The 16,209-nt window shown below is 37.5% G+C and overlaps 1 long non-coding RNA gene across 1 annotated transcript in view; it reads right to left on the minus strand.

Moving 5' to 3' along the window:
* Positions 1-3,187: 3,187 nt before the first annotated feature.
* The window catches only part of LOC126161800 (uncharacterized), a 66,689-nt gene continuing 53,667 nt past the window's right edge, over positions 3,188-16,209 (minus strand). The window contains exon 3 of the long non-coding RNA XR_007534960.1: positions 3,188-5,265. This is a non-coding gene — a long non-coding RNA (uncharacterized LOC126161800). The remainder of the gene's footprint in view (positions 5,266-16,209) is intronic.

Genomic DNA, 16,209 nt, shown 5'->3' on the forward strand with positions numbered 1-16,209 from the left:
CCAAAGGGGAGTTTGTGAAAGGGTGACTAATTGATGCTGCAGAACTTGTGTGTCCCACGAACGTTAGCAGGTTTCAAGAAATCAGTCTGTCCAAACAAACAGTGACAAGACGTATCAGTGCTATGGTCGGCGATGTGCACAGGCAGCTAATAAATAAGGCTAAAGACTTTGTTGCTTTCTCTGTTGTGCTAGATGAAGCAACAGATCTTACAGATACAGCCCAGATTCTGATATACATATGAGGTGTCAATAACACACTTTGTGTAACAGAGGATGTTTTGGACTTAGTACCTTTGAAAGGGACTCCTATAGGTGAGGACTTACTCCAAGCTGTCGAGCAAGCCATTGATGGTGTTGGTATGGACCAGAGTTGGTTAGTCTCAGTGACCACAGATGGAGCACCATCAATGCAAGGCCATCAGAGAGGACTCATAGCAGGTATGCGCTAGGGCGCACAGACGAGACGTTGTATGGAATTCACTGCATTCTGCATCGAGAGCCGCTTTGTGGAAAATCAGTAACGTTAGCAAATGTCATGCAAATTGTTGAGCGTAATGTAAACTATCTGAAGACACATGGGCTGACGCATCGCCAGTTTCAGCAGTTCTTGGAGGAATTAGGAGCAGAGTACGGCAACATACCTTGCTATACCGAAGTACGCTGGCTCAGTCGAGGTAAAATGCTGAAAATATTTTTTGATTTACATTTGGTCTTAGTAACATTCTTACATGAGAAGGGAAAAAGTGAACCTATGTTGGAAGACCCTTGTTGGATATCAGCAGACCTTGCATTTCTCATGGACGTTACGTCTCACATGAACAGCCTAAACGTCAGTTCGCAAGGTGAAAATAATTTAATTTCTGACATGTTGGAAAAGAAAATGCCTTTGAAAGGAAGCTTGCGCTTTGGAAGAGCCAGCTCCAGCTATTGACAGAAAACACTGCACATTTCCCAACTCTTGGACTGGTCCATGAAATAATTGTAAAAATTAAGGAACAATTTTGAGCATGATTTGCAGATGTTACTAGTTTGTCTCCTGTCATTCGCCTCTTTGTTCAACCGTTCTTGTCGTCAGTTGAAGATGCTCCGAATGATCTACAGATGGAACTGATCGACCTACAGTCAATACAAGACTGAAGGACAAGTTCTTTGCAGTGCGAAGTACAAAAGAATTCTACGAAAATTTTTCACAACAAGAATTTCCAAGCCTGCACCGAAAAGCCGCGAGATTTACAGTCATTATGACTACCCTCATAGTGTTGTGATTGATGTTGATTGCAAAAACGAATGTGTGTATTTATGTCCCTGTCTGTACTTGATCGGTTAAATAATGTAGCTTCATTGACAGATCTTGTTATGGGTTCATTTCCTTGCGGGGAACACAAATCTTCTCGAGATAGATTTAAAGATCTCTCTATGTTTTCTTTCTTTCCGTTGTTTAAGTTCTTCGCCTAATTGTTCTCAACCTTTATTAAATAAATTTTCTTCAGAACTCTCGATCATAGATTATGTCCATGTTCGGGTCAACATATGTTTGTGAAAAATTTTTCTCGGTGATGAAAATGAATAAATCAAGGTTTTGATCAAGCATAAGTGATGAAAATCTTCGCAACTGCTTTCGTTTGTCAATGAGCCATGCTTTTATGCCTGATATTAACTATATCATTTCTGATGACCAGTGATAAACGTGTTTGGATTTATTCCTTTCATAATTAAAAATATTGTTTACTAACTGTGCATTATTGTCTTATTCTGCTCCATGTTACATTACTATCAGGAAAATTGGTCATTAAACCAATTGTTCCAATGTATACTTACATTTAGCGTGTTTTTTTTTTTTTTTAATGTGTGAAGGGCTACACTCAGCTGAAGTCGATAAAACATAACATTCATCTAATTGTTGGTTATTATGCAGATTTCAGACAGAACTGATGAAAGATATAGCAATAATGGTTTTGAAATCTGCGCGACTGCTACGGTCACAGGTTCGAATCCTGCTTCAGGCATGGATGTGTGTGGAGTCATGAGGTTAGTTAGGTTTAAGTAGTTCTGAGTTCTAGGGGACTGATGACCTCAGATGTTAAGTCCCAAAGTGCTCAGAGCCATTTGATTTGGTTTTGAAATAACAGGTGATCATCGAGAGGTCTGTGGTTATCATTCTGTTCAAAGGTCAGTGAGACAGAAATTATGTGGGTGTAACTGAGGGCACCGAGAATTAGTTATAGGAAACCTTGCATTAGTTTAATGTTGTTTGAAATCATGAATAAGGTTCAGTGGAAGTCGCTAAGTGCTCTCTCTCTTAAATACTAGATCAAAAACATCACGCGTGTTTACGTGCCGTGAGACGAGCTGCCTTAATAAAAACCCACGGTTGTTAACTGTATTACTTGTCTTACTGGGTTAAACTGTTAACATAAAAGTAGACATCTCAATGAGTAGACTGTGACCTATTTTAAATGTTTAATACGCGAAATACCTTCCCATGATTGGCTTGCAAGCTGTGGAAAGAGCACTAGAATGCGCCGGTACAGAGTATCCCAGCAAGTGGATAAAGCGACATCTGTGCGTAGAAACATGCACTACATGAATGCTGACGGCTGCAGCGTGCACACTGTGACCCGAAAGTTGCACATGTGCAGGAGCACCGCACACGTGCAGAATTTCTGGCCGGCCCTGCTCTAGCCCCTCATTTTCCCAATACTTCTAAATTGTTCACTTACTTCAGACTGCTTGTCTTTCATCTGTATTCTCATAACTTTGTTAATTTTATCTCCTGTTTCTGGGTATGTCTCTGTATTTGCTTGTGATCTACCTCAAGATCTTTACATTTTTCTTCACCTGCATTTCCTCCCTTGTTTGCCCATTTCTGTACCAACAGGAATCCTTTACACATAAAAAAACTTCATTCAGAATTTTTTTTAATATGCTGTATACTTCCTCCGTTTCTCTTGTCATGCTCCTCTTCATCTGCCAATAAGATGGCACTGTATGATTTCCGTCTGTCACAACTACAACTTTCATAAACTTCTTGTCACTAGTCCTTATCCTTGCTGTAAAAGTGTGTATCTTTCAATGATTATAATCTTCATGAGCTACATAAAAAAAATCAGAACAAGCCAATTTTAAAGGTAAATAATCATTTCTTCTTGTTAGTTATTTCAGTGAACAGTCTATTAGTGTACATAAACCTTTATTTTCTCACAATGAACAATATAGAACTTGAAACAATAGAAAATAAATAGTATTTATGAAAAAAAAGTGCAGAACTTGTCCAAGTGGAGAAAGCGATAGACCTTAATACTGTACAGAACACATAGATTAAGGATCTGCCACACAGTGTAACAAATGTAAAATGTCTCCTATAGTGAAATACAACCTGAAAATATCACATCCACAAGGATTATAATTTAAATACATTGCAACATTGTAGTGTAGTAAGATATAAGCTAAAAATTATATGTTTAATACTAGTAATCTCACAAGACTGAGTATTACCATAATGAGGCACTAACATAGGAATCATCATCAAAAACATCAAGTATGTAAGTATTGACATTTCTTATGGAATGATTCAGACATGTAATTTTTGATGGACGGAAACAAAATTAGTAATACTGAAATAGGGCAAAAAATCCAAACACCACGAACGAAAGACATTTAAAAAATCAACATACCATAATGTATTGCTTTCAGAGGAAATACTGCGGACTACTGTACCTAATTTACACAATTTCAAAAAATTACAATAATTTAAATTAATGTTACATTCCTCTAATAGAAGTGAATATACTGTCCCAACTTCTCTCTTTTTGTGGCATAAGATACATTTGTGCTTCATGCATTGTTAAAATATATATTGCATATTTCTCACACATTTTTCCATACCATAGTTAAACATACAGTAGTAAAATAATCCCTGAGAATAAGGCCTCATATGTTTGCTAGATGTGCAGAATTTTTGCAACCAAAAAAATTGAAGCTGAAGGAAGTCTTTCATTTCTACTTTACACCATATGATATGTGACTGAATGGTATGGTGGTTTACAGTAGGCATTGTTATACTATATAAACTGCTGCATTACAAGTATGCCTGTTTAATTTCATTTAAAAAAAAAAAAAAAAAAAAAAAAAAAAACTTTACCATTCATTGATATAATGACACAGTGACTATAAATATTTTGTTCCTCTGAATAGCTGGTGTGGACCTACTTAACATATACTACACATATATTAATCACTTTGGAACTTATAAATCTACAATAGGGAATATTTATCAATATCTGTCAACAACACACACTGAGATAAAAACAAAGACATTTATTTATGAATCTAATATCTACTCGAAATGGCAGGCAGAAATGCTATGGGATGAGTACAAAGATAAGAAAATCTGATACTCTGATGAAACACAATACAAAGCATTGGATACAAAAAAACTAGAAAAATGAGCATTATCACCATACTGCAGCCAGAGTAAATTCTGTGTCACCAATATTGCCATAAACCAATGAGCATTTATTCTTTTACAGACTGGCTAGATAAATTATGAAAAGTAGTACAAATCCTTTGTCATGAAATAACAGACAGCATAAGATTTATATGATTAAATGTTATAAGCACATGAATCAGTAACTTCTAAGTCCACTTAAAAATTTAATATGTGTAACTTTCCAAGCAAAGGTACAAAAAATTAAAATTATAGTGTTTCAAATAATCTCTACAAGTAACACCAAGCCTTCATAAACAATTAAACCACTAGATATGCTACTAAAAGTGAATCCAAATTTTTTTCAACAAGAATTTTCAGTATGACAAATTACAAGGAAAAGGAAACAGAGGAGAAGGGGCAAAGTTAGTACTGTGAAATTCTTCATTTTTCTAAGTAAATATGAAATAATGATGGTAATAATAGTTAACATCAAAAACACTGAAACTAAAAGCTCAAACACATAAAAGAAAAAAAATGTTATGATCCACAGTCATTACTCAAACTGTTTGGAAAATACATACCTATTGCACTGGTGGTTTGCATTATTTTAGACATTTGGTAACATTTAAAAGAGGTAACAATAAAAGAAAGGATAACTGGCAAAAGTTACACTTTGTTAGTACCTAAAAGTTCTTTTGGTAACTTCTTGTATTCACAGATGACAATTTCTGTCCATAGTGCAGAAACTGTTTGTATTGTATGATTACATAAAAATAAATGATACCTCCTTATTGATGCAGAACTGCCACTTCTGAAGGAAACACAGATCAAAATACCTACAAAAATAGAAAACATTAATCATATTTATAAATGATAATATTATAAATAACAGAAAAATACGAAAGACAACCTACAACTGGCAAGTGTACAAATATATTTAGTTTCTATTACTATAATTTGCAGAAAGCACTTTTGTGCAGCAAAAATCTAAGAGACTCATATTATGAGGAGAAATAGATAACAAAAGGTTGCCTTTCAGAAGAAATAAGATCTTTCTATCAATAGCTGACTAACTTTGATGTTGATGCTGAATCTTGTTCTAGAGCCACAGTTTTCTTCTTTTAGAAACGAAGATTAAAATTAAAGTGACGAAAACATGTTAAAGGATCACAAAAATCAGAAAATGTCACAGAGTAGCTACTCCATATTCAAGGGGCTCCAGCAGGTGTAAAGAAAATTATTTTTCTGGTGTTTTTAAAACTGGAATACATGTAACTACATAAAACACTGAATGGATTCAGATGACACTGCAGTTGTTACAATTTCAAGAAGATATGTAAAGACAAATCAATGATAAGACTTTATGTCACTTGTGGTTGAGGTGGCAACCATTACCAGTAAAAACAGCCATTGTGGCATGTGAGAGAAGTGATATACGCGCGCGCGCGCGGTGTGTTTGTGTGTGTGTGTGTGTGTGTGTGTGTGTGTGTGTGAAAAACTTTTTTAGGTAGTTTTAAAAACACCATGATTTTAAAAACATTGTGGAAAGCACCAATTTCGGATTAAGATGCAAAGTGTATTTTATTTGTTCTTGGGACTGCAGGCACATCTTACCTCTTTTATGTTTACTCTTTGTTTTTATGTTTGACAATTCATTGTTTACTTGGGTTTCTGTCAGGTCTCATTTACCTAACTGTGTAAAACAAAACAGTTAAATTCAATATTGCTGACTTATTGTATCATTATTATTGAGTAGTGAAATGCAACTACCAATTGGTGACCCCTGGGATACTGAAGAGCTCAGAGACACCAGAAAATGTGCAAAGGAAGACAGTGATGATGTGTCAAAGCACTGAGTGGGTTCAGATTACACTGCAATCATTATAGCTGCAAGATGATCTGCAAAGACAAACAAATGACTTTCAAGCACAAAGCAGAATGTGAAAAATCATACTGTTATCTCTGCAAATGGCAAGATGGGCTGAAAAATGATAAACAGTTTATTCAATGAGTCTAACACAGTTTCTTATACATGAATGAAAGGGCAGATTCCTCAATCTTTGCCATAAAAAAAAACAAAGTCGTGGTTTGCATTACTGGATGTGGCACTTATGCAAAACAATATCACCACTGACTGCATGAAGTTTGCTGTAGGCATCAATAATTTAGGTGTCCAAGCAGTAGCAATGATCTTGGGCATTATACTAAAGCCACACTCAGAGCAAAACTACTTCCATTTGAGGGAGATGGTAGGCAGCTGAAAGTGCAAATCATTAGACCAACGTATGCAACAGATGTTACAGAGTGAGTGTACTGGTGATATTTATTTATTTATTTATTTGTCCATATAAATCTCTTTTTCAGTACATATATTGTACACAGGATATTGGACAGAAAACCTTTTTAGCTACTGGTTTTTCAAATGCCAAACATACATTTTATGAATTTTTATGACAAATTGGATCTATACAGTTAATAATTATAAATTTTTGAAATACTGTATATTTATAACTTATTTCTACAATTAAAGATACAAATTACATTTTTTCTTGCATAAGATACTGTGAGATTGAATAGTAGCAGTTTTCCAGAAGGTAGGATGTCACAGACTTTTTAAAGCTTTATAGTTCAGGAAGAGATTTTATATGTCTTGGTAGTCTGTTGTAAAGTTTTGTTCCTGCATGATATACACCTTTTTGGCACAATGTGGTGTTGCAATGATTAACTTGTATGTCACTGCCTGACCTGGTACTGTAATCATGGACACTTTTGTTTTGAGGAAAAAGGTTTTCTTTTCTCAGTATGCTTTTTATGACACCTGTGACTATTTCCAGTATATAAATGCAGGGAAGCGGTAGGATGTTTAGATCTTTAAAGAAAGGTTTGCATGATTTTCTGCTGCTCACTTGTTTCATTATTCTTATAATTGCCTTTTGTTTCCTGAAAACCATTATGGCCTGATGTACATTTCCCCAGAAAATGATACCGTACTTCATTATTGAATGTACACGAGTGAAGTATACAGCCCTAACTGTTTCTGCACTAGTACTGTTGCAGAATATTCTTACTACATAGCTCATTTTTGCTAGTTTTGAATTTAGGGCTGTGATATGAGTGCTCCATTTAAGATTTTCCTGGATATGAATTCCAAGAAATTTAGTTTCATTGATAGCACTACTGTTTTGGTTATCTATACATATTACAGGTTGTGCCAGGTTTTTATTTTGACCAGTGTGGAAATTCATGAGTACCGTTTTTTGGGGATTAATTATTAGCCTGTTTCTGGTAAACCATTCAGACACTCCTTTTGTAATATCTTTTGCAGATGCAGAAAGATTTTCTTTTTTATTCCCTTCAATCAATAGACTGCCATTGGAATTTTGACTACATATTAGGAGCATCGGTGGAGAAGAGGTAATATATAACAAGGCACTATGTCATGTATGGTTGAGGAATGTACACGATAACAGATCAAGCAAGAACTATGCCAGTGCTTCAGGCAACCAACTACATCAGCTTAGGGGAGGCAGCCACTATTCAGAAGGAGCAGGTGTGGCACGTCATGAAATTCCAAAAGAGTATCACATTGCAAGTAAAGGCACAGTGTTACAGATTGGCTCAGAAATTAATGGCAGCTCAATCATACATACAGAGAATTGTTTACACTTTCTCACATTATCATGCCAGTTACATGTAAGGGACAAAAAGCTAGTTGTTGCTATCTGGTCGACTGGGGTTCTGCTGAGGCATGCTACCAGTCAGTCAGGATGAGAATGCATTGGTAGTTTTAGAGCAGCGAACTTGCCTGTAACAATACACTATGTAATCAAAAGTATCTGTACACCCCAAAAAACATATTTTTTCATATTAGGTGCACTGTGCTGCTTAGCAACCTCAATACTCATTAGACATTGTGAGAGAACAGAATGGGGGGCTCTGCGGAACTCACGGACTTTGAATGTGGTCAGGTGATTGGGTGCCACTTGTGTCATACATCTGTATGCGAGATTTCCACAATCCTAAACATCCCTAGGTCCACTGTTTCCGATGTGATAGTGGAGTGGAAATGTGAAGCGACATGTACAGCACAAAAATGTACAGGCCGACCTCGTCTGTTGAGTGACAGACACCACAGACAGTTGAAGAGGGTCATTATGTGTAGTAGGCAGACATCTATCCAGACCATCACACAGGAATTTCAAACTGCATCAGGATCCACTGCAAGTACTATGACAGTTAGGTGGGAGGTGAGAAAACTTGGATTTCATGGTCGAGCAGCTGCTCATAAGCCACACATCATGCCAGTAAATGCCAAACGATGCTTCGCTTGGTGTAAGGAGTGTAAACATTGGATGATTGAACAGTGGAAAAACGTTGTGTGGAGTGACGAATCGTGGTACACAATGTGGCAATCTGATGGCAGGGTGTGGGTATGGCGAATGCATGGTGAACGTCATCTGCCAGCGTGCGTAGTGCCAACAGTAAAATTCGGAGTTGGTAGTGTTATGGTGTAGTCATGTTTTTCATGGAGGGGGCTTGCAGCCCTTGTTGTTTTGTGTGGCACTATCACAGCACAGGCCTACATTGATGTTTTAAGCACCTCCTTGCTTCCCACTGTTGAAGAGCAATTCAGGGATGGCGACTGCATCTTTCAACACAATTGAGCACCTGTTCATAATGCACAGCCTGTGGAGGAGTGGTTATGTGACAATAACATCCCTGTAATGGAATGGCCTGCACAGAGTCCTGACCTGATACACTTTTGGAATGTTTTAGAACACCGACATTGTGCCAGGCCTCACCGAATGACATTGATACATCTCCTCAGTGCAATACTCTGTGAGGAATGGGCTGCCATTCCCCAAGAAACCTTCCAGCATATGATTGAACATATGCCTGCAAGAGTGGAAGCTGTCATCAAGGCTAAGGATGGGCCAACACCATATTGTATGACAGCATTACCGATGGAAGGCACCACGAACTTATAAGTCATTTTCAGCCAGGTGTCCAGATATTTTTGATATGGTACTTGCAAAGAGGAGGTGGAACTGGGTTTCAGTAGGAAGATCAAGAGGAAGTTTGTACTCACAAATGTGGTAGAATCAACATTAGGAGTGGACTTAATTAGTCAACAAAGGCTGCAAATTGATCTCAGTATGGCACAGGTTACAATGGGTGGTGAAATCATTACAGGTGCAATAGGAATAGGTGCTCCAATCAAAATGCCACTTGGCCAGGCCAGGCTCTCAATGGTTGAGAAGATTAAAACCTGGCCATTTTGCTGCACCAAATACCGAGTTTGAAGAGTAGCTGCAAGATGGCGTCATATGCCAGTCAGGCAGCCTGTTGACATCACCATTGCATTTGATAAAAAAGAAAGACGATACATCAATGCCCCATGGAGATTACTGAACATTAACTCTTTAGCTGCTACATACATCCTTTCTCCATTCTGTGATGAGGCACCTTAGAGATGACATTTTCGGAGATATGAAATACTTATTATCCGATTTTTCAAAAACTACTAAAAACAAAAAAATTATTTTTTTCATGTCTTACAGTCTGATTTATTCACTTGGTAAAGAACTAAATTTCTTTTTGTTATCTGTCATACTTACTGTACTGCATCAAATTAAGTAAAACATTGTACGAAATTTTAGAGTTTGAAAAAGTAATAATGATTTGCGTAAACTTTATGTATGGTTGGGTTTTGCTTATATATTGCAATGAATGAAATGTAGATAAGATACTGAAATTTCATTTAAAACTGAGATGAGAATGATATCTCATTTTGTTCTCGAGTTATAGGATTTTAGATCTGAAGGATGGGTGTGTGCGTAATGTGACCATTCACATCTGTACAAATCACGAGTCATGTGATAATAACAATCATCATATCACATAAGCAATTCTTGACATCAAAATGAGGCCTTTTTGCAAATGATAACTCGCAATGAATCACATATGTTGTTTGATAAATACTCAAAATTTTGTTCACCGAGATGTTGAAGTAACTCATCTGCAGCAGTCAGAGGTTGGTGATTCAGGATGCATTCAGATGTCCATAGCACTGTAGCAAAACCTAAGTGGCATCCATGTACATGGCAACAGCACCTGGGGAATGGCATAGCATGGCATCGCGTTTTCGCTGTCCAGCTCACATCACTGCACATCAGGGATGGCAATTGAGTCAACACTGTTTCTTGAGATGTCCACGCTACACAGTGTGCAACCCCATCATACGACCAGCTACTACCCAACAACCACTGAGATGGCACAGTGCTGGCATAGACCATTAAAGGCTGCACTTACATGCCATGGAAACAGTTGTCCCCTGCACTACTGCTGTTCTTATTAAGCCTTCACACAGCACAAGCCAGAGTTGGGGCATCAACACAGAGATGATTTTCAGAGAAACATTATGCCTACCACTGAAATTTTTCCCAACATGTCAGCTGCCAGTGAAGACACAACTGCCATACCTGATACAGCAAATCAAAGTCCAAATATTCAAACTACAAGCTTCACCAGCACCATTCCATGGTGAACAGGAAACTTTTGTACAGAGAGATCTTCAAACATGCTCTCACATAATGTTAAGAATGATGCAGTGCGACCAACAAGGGTGTTCAGAGTTTTAACGTATAATGATCACATGCTGCAGGTAATGTATGAAGATAAGTCACCGACAGCGTCACTTGGAAGAGTAAAAGCAGCATTTTAGCTAACACCAGGCATGCATATAGAACATCAGGAAACTGAGGACTACACATCAGTGACTTCAAGTCCAACTGGTGGTGGGGCTGTCTGGGCATTAGCCTAACAATTAAAATTTCTCAAACGACTTTGTGTTAATAAAGAAGCAAATTTTAGTCCTGGTTACCTTACAATGGCTCATTCACTCACTCTATTACATGTCCTCACTTTCCTTTGAACAACTACTTGGATGGCACTTACCATATACATATTCAAAACAAATCTACTCATATCACCAAGAACATATAATGAATGCTGTTTTTGCACAACTACATCATTCCTTCCAAAGATCTGGCATAAAACAGACTTGGTTTACATTTTAAGATATTTCTTATTCAGGACTGTTGCTGAAAGTTAATGATAAATCATGCTATGAATCATTGTTACATCCATGTTTTGTGCAATTACTGCTAGTTTCCACAAGCACACTACAATTTTGAAACCCCAAAATGAAGTTCTGTGCTACACCTCACTTTAAACATGAATTGGCAGTTACCTCTGTCTCGCTACTCACGACAAATTCACAAATCTTGATGTTTCCCAATGGTTAAGATCAGGAACTGCTGTGATGGTTGTGTAAATTATTAACAAATTATGGTTTAAGGGTTTTGGGTATTCTTCCTTTTCATTTAATATTTGATACATTTTCTTTTTTCTTTATAATTAATTTCACTAGTGACTAAAAATGTCTTAATTACAAATCTTGTAGTAAATATTAATAACTGTTGAATACAACTTTCTGTGAAAATACAACCAAAATTAGACTTCTGGTGGTGGATATCGAAAAGGTATGCAATAATAAATAAATAAATGAATAATCCAAGTCATTTGGGAAATTCATTTGCCTATCCTGTTACTGTTCCTCGCTGATTATCTTATTAAATCTCCTATTCTTAAAATTTCAGTACAGAAAAAAATACAAATAAAAAAATAGCAGAATGCATCAGAGAATCAAAAACAGGTTCTCTGCTCCCCAGTCAGGTGCCTTGACCACTATGCCTGTGGTGCTTTTCTTTAACAGTATATACCTTAAGGGCCCAAAATGGCAGTCACTTATAGAAAAATCTTCACTTGCTTGGTTTTTAATTATCTATTGATCCTGTCAATTTTGAGTTAGATTTGTGTCATGAACTTTAAGCATGGTTTTCTCACAACCTGAGACTCTCTTATTATATGCAGTACTATAACATTTAAGAAAAGTTGTAAGAAAATCCAGGAGCAACAAATTTTGTCAGAAATTGACAGATCAGATAATATAATAAAATCAGTAGTACAGAATGTCATTAACAGAGACACAGGAAAAGTATCAATAGAAGATAATGCTAGTTTTGTAAATGAGAGGAAGCATTGTAAAAGGAAGTCCATTTGAAACAGATATTTTTAATAACTGCTTTTTAAAAATAGATGAGAAAATTGGAGCATATAGCTCAGAAGGGAAAGCAAAACAGTGCACTGATGAAACAAAACAGAGGACATTTGGTTAGTTAAAAATTTATCTCCCATCCCCATCTGCAGTAAGGGAAATCATCATGACTCCAGAAATTAAAAGATCATATTGGATGAATAATATCTCCAATAAGACACTAAAGAGTTTTGGCCCTATAATATGTAATGTTCTTAGTCGTGTATGTAATGCATCATTAACTCAGGGTGTTTTCCAAGAAAGATTGAAATAAGCCATTGATAGAGATCTTTATAAAAAGGGTTACTCCACAGACAGCAATAACTACTGCCAGTATCGGTTCTCATATCATTTTCTAAAATTTTTGGTAAGGTAATGTATTCCAAGGTTGTCAGCCACCTGTGTGGTAATGGGATACTTAACCAATCACAATTTGGATTTGAGAAGGGCCATTCTAATGAATCAGCTGTTTATTACATTTGCTGAGTACATAATAAAATCTCTGAATCATAAAATATCGCCAATAGGGATCTCCTGTGACTTATGAAAGGCATTTGATTGTGTCACTCATAATAATCTTTTGGAGAAGTTAAGTTTTTGTGGAATATGTAGTTCATGAAATGATTGTTTTAGTTCTTGTTTAAGAAACAGAATGCAGAAAGATACCCTAGGTTGTTTGAGTAATACAGAAAGGGATGCCACAATCTGCATGCAGAAAAATTATTTTGGGAGTCATGTTCTTTCTTTATGTTAGTGATCTGCCATTTTACTTGACGCAGGGGCAGAAATAGTGCAGTGTGCAGGTGATACAAAGCATTGCTGTGAAACTGGGCAAAGAAGCATCAAGTGAAAAAGTAGAAGTAATGTTTCAGTGAAAGTTACTATATGGTTTGGCATTAATGGGCTAGCTTTAAACACAGTACTGTACTGTCAGAAATATCCTCCCTCCTATCAACCTAGCGTACTAATAAGAAATAATAAACATGGCTGGAAAAACAATATACTAAACTGGCTACTTTTATCATAAGAATAACTGCCAAAACTAGGAATACAGAAGTCAGTAAGTTAACATACTTTGTAAATTTACATTCATTAATGTCTTGTGGGATAATATTCTGGGAAATTCCTCACTTAGCCAAAAAGTGTTCACTGCACAAAAGAAAGTAATTAGAATAATTATGTGTGGAGTTAACACACATACATCTTGCAGATATCACTTTAAGCAGCTGGGAATATTAACCAAATTCTCACAGTTCATTTATTCACTTATGGAATTTGTTATTAGCAAACCACTGAAATTTGAACCGAGATATTCACAAGTACAACACTAGAAACTAAAATGATATGCATTACCCTTTAATGAATCTAGCTTTGGCACAGAAAGAGATGACAACTCCTTCTATACCACAGAGAGATTGTTGACTAGAGATAATTAGCCATTAAAAATTGCAAATGACTAGCATGTAGCCACATAAATAATAGTTTTTCTTGACTCGTATATAGGTATTCTATGTTTGTTCTGTTGACACATGCCACATCTTAATGTTTATCATGAATTTGACCTAAGGAACAAGTAGCTCACTAACTAGCCAACAATTGCACTGTTGTCAGATCTGGATTTTATCCAGCTTTCTGTGCCTAGTACCACACACTGAGAGCCAAAACATTATGAGCACCTACTTAATGCTTGTTTGTCCACCTTTGGAATGAAATACATCACTGCTTCTGCATATCAGGAATCCAACAGTCTGTTGGTAGGTTTCTGGAGGTATATGGCATTAGCATAGGTCAAGTAATTCGCATAAATAAAGGGGCGCTTATTTGCATACACAATGAAGAGTCCAATAGCGAGCCAGATGGGTTCCATAACATTTACGTCAGGGAAATCTGGTCACCGAGACATCAATGTCAATTCACTATAATGCTCCTCAAACCACTGTAGAATGATTCTGGCTCTGAGACACAGACTGATAAAAGAGGACGTTGTTGTCGGGGAAGACATCAAGCATGAAGGGATGCAGGTGGTTCGCAGCTGTCAGTAGGTCTTTGATTACTACCATAAGTCCTTTGCCACCAGCCACGGAGACCACAGTGTGCTGCGCGTTTGAGCAATTGTTCGTCTCAAAGACGACATTTGTGGCGACGACCATCGGCCTAGTGTAGCAAAAATGTAATTCCCATGAAGACTGACATGTTTCCATTGATTGACAGTTGGATCCCAATGGTTCCATGCCCAATGAAATCATAATTGATGATGTCATTGAGTCAGCATGTGAGCACATAGGGGTGGTCTGCTGTGGAGCTCCATGTTCAACAACGTACAATGAACTGTGTAATCCAAAACATTTGTGTATGCACCAGCATTGTGCTCTTTCAGTAGATATGCCACAGATCACCATCTACCATACTTTACAGAACAGACAAGCCTCTGAATCCCATGCTCTGTGAAGAGTCATTTACGTCCAACCACTTAAGTGTCTAGTGGTAGTTTCATTGCCCTTCTACCTCTTTCTATAGATGCTCATGACAGTAGCACATGAACTTCCAACCTGCTTTGCCACTTTCGAGGTACTCTCTGCTCCACTTACATACTTTTGTTACCTACAATGCCACCAGACAGCATCCGACATCACTGTGGGCAGTGGTCATAATGTTTTGGCTTATCAGTGAATGGGCTCCAACGCCTTTCACGACTTCTTTAAAATGGGGGGGGGGGGGGGGGGGGGAGCAACACAGAGTAAACTTCCTGGGTAGGGGGTAGCACCCTCTGGTTTGTAATGGACCCCTGGCACATTTCAGTGGACCATACAGTTCTCCCCCCAATGGAGAAGGACCGAGCGGGGTGGTGCAGTGGTTAGACACTGGACTCGCATTCGGGAGGACGACGGTTCAATCCCACGTCCGGCCATCCTGATTTAGGTTTTCCGTGATTTCCCTAAATCACTCCAGGCAAATGCTGGGATGGTTCCTCTGAAAGGGCACGGCCGACTTCCTTCCCAATCCTTCCCTAATCCGATGAGACCGATGACCACGCTGTCTGGTCCCCTTCCCCAAACGAACCAACCAACCAATGGAGAAGGCGTAGGAAGTCACAGAATCTTCGAAGTCTGTGCTTCAAGTAATCTACTTAGCTCAGAACTAGAGGACCACTATCACTTCTGAGGACAATGATGTGGACTGTGAGCTTTGTTGAAATTCTGTGAGCAAGTCTGGTCTTCTCAAATCTTCTCTACCAGTCACTGGAATCAACCGATTGCGATCTAGATGTGCAGATTACAGGCATCGTTTGTCCTAACATCTGTCACAATCTGCAACTGGCTGTAACCTGTTCTCTCAATAGCTATCTGAACAGCTTCCACAATGTGTTTAAAGAGGCCCCAGGCATATACACTGAGTAGACAAGATCATTACATCCACCCCTTCTAGCTACTTCCCTAAGAGGTACCATTATTCGCTATAACGTTCCAAATTCTGATGATTAACAGACCTTTACCTTTTTGTAACTGCCGGCCCAACACTTGTGAGTTGTTAAAAAAACATGTATACTGTTAATTACAACTGTTGATGTAGTATGAATTTTGTGTGAGATTTTCAAATGTTATTTGTACATATACACCTTTAC

Source organism: Schistocerca cancellata, chromosome 1 (genome assembly GCF_023864275.1).
Source record: "Schistocerca cancellata isolate TAMUIC-IGC-003103 chromosome 1, iqSchCanc2.1, whole genome shotgun sequence".
Classification (NCBI taxonomy): Eukaryota; Metazoa; Arthropoda; class Insecta; order Orthoptera; family Acrididae; genus Schistocerca; species Schistocerca cancellata.